Raw genomic sequence first — 1,448 nt, 5'->3', positions numbered from 1 at the left:
CATACAGGATAAACCCAAGGAGAAACACGCCAAGACACACAGTAATCAAATTGGCAAAAATTAAAGACAAAGAAAAATTATTGAAAGCAGCAAGGGAAAAATGACAAATAACATACAAGGGACTCCAATAAGGTTAACAGCTGATTTCTCAGCAGAAACTCTACAAGCCAGAAGGGAGTGGCATGATATGCTTAAAGTGATAAAAGGGAAGAACCTACAACCAAGATTACTCTACCTGGCAAGGATCTCATTCACATTCCATGGAGAAATCAAAAGCTTGACAGACCAGCAAAAACTAAGAGAATTCAGCACCACCAAACCAGCTCTACAACAAATGCTAAAGGAGATTCTCTAAGTGGGAAACACAAGAGAAGAAAAGGACCTACAAAGACAAACTCAAAACAATTAAGAAAATAGTCATAGGAACATACATATCAATAATTACCTTAAACTTGAATGGATTAAATGCTCCAACCAAAAGACACAGGCTTGCTGAATGGATACAAAAACAAGACCCATATATATGCTGTCTACAAAAGAATATTCCATGCAAATGGAAATCAAAAGAAAGCTGGGGTAGCACAACTCATATCAGATAAAATGGACATTAAAATAAAGAATGTTATAAGAGACAAGGAAGGACACTTCATAATGATCAAGGGATCAATCCAAGAAGAAGAGATAACAATTATAAATACAGATGCACCCAACATAGGAGCACCTCAATATATAAGGCAACTGCTAACAGCTATAAAAGAGGAAATCGACAGTAACACAATAGTACTGGGGGACTTTAACACCTCACTTACACCAATGGATAGATCATCCAAAAAGAAAATTAATAAGGAAACAGAAGCTTTAAATGACACAATAGACCAGATAGATTTAATTGATATTTATAGGACATTCCATCCAAAAACAGCAGATTACACTTTCTTCTCAAGTGCGCATGGAACATTCTGCAAGATAGATCACATCTTGGGTTACAGATCAAGCCTCAGTAAATTTAAGAAAACTGAAATCATATCAAGCTTCTTTTCTGACCACAACGCTATGAGATTAGAAATAAACTATGGGATGCAGCAAAAGCAGTTCTAAGAGGGAATTTTATAGCTATACAAGCCTACTTCAAGAAACAAGAAAAATCTCAAATAAACAATCTAACCTTACGCCTGAAGGAACTAGAGAGAGAAGAGCAAACAAAACTCAAAGTTAGCAAAAGGAAAGAAATCATAAAGATCAGAGCAGAAATAAACAAAATAGAAACAAAACAATAGCAAAGATCAATAAAACTAAAAGCTGGTTCTTTGAGAAGATAAACAAAATTGATAAACCATTAGCCAGACTCATCAAGAAAAAGAGAGAGAGGACTCAAATCAATAAAATTAGAAATGAAAAAGAAGTTACAAGAGACACCGCAGAAATACAAAGCATCCTAAGAGACTACT

The sequence above is a fragment of the Physeter macrocephalus genome, chromosome 2 (assembly GCF_002837175.3).
Source record: "Physeter macrocephalus isolate SW-GA chromosome 2, ASM283717v5, whole genome shotgun sequence".
Taxonomy (NCBI): Eukaryota; Metazoa; Chordata; class Mammalia; order Artiodactyla; family Physeteridae; genus Physeter; species Physeter macrocephalus.
Note: the sequence above shows the minus strand (reverse complement) of the source record.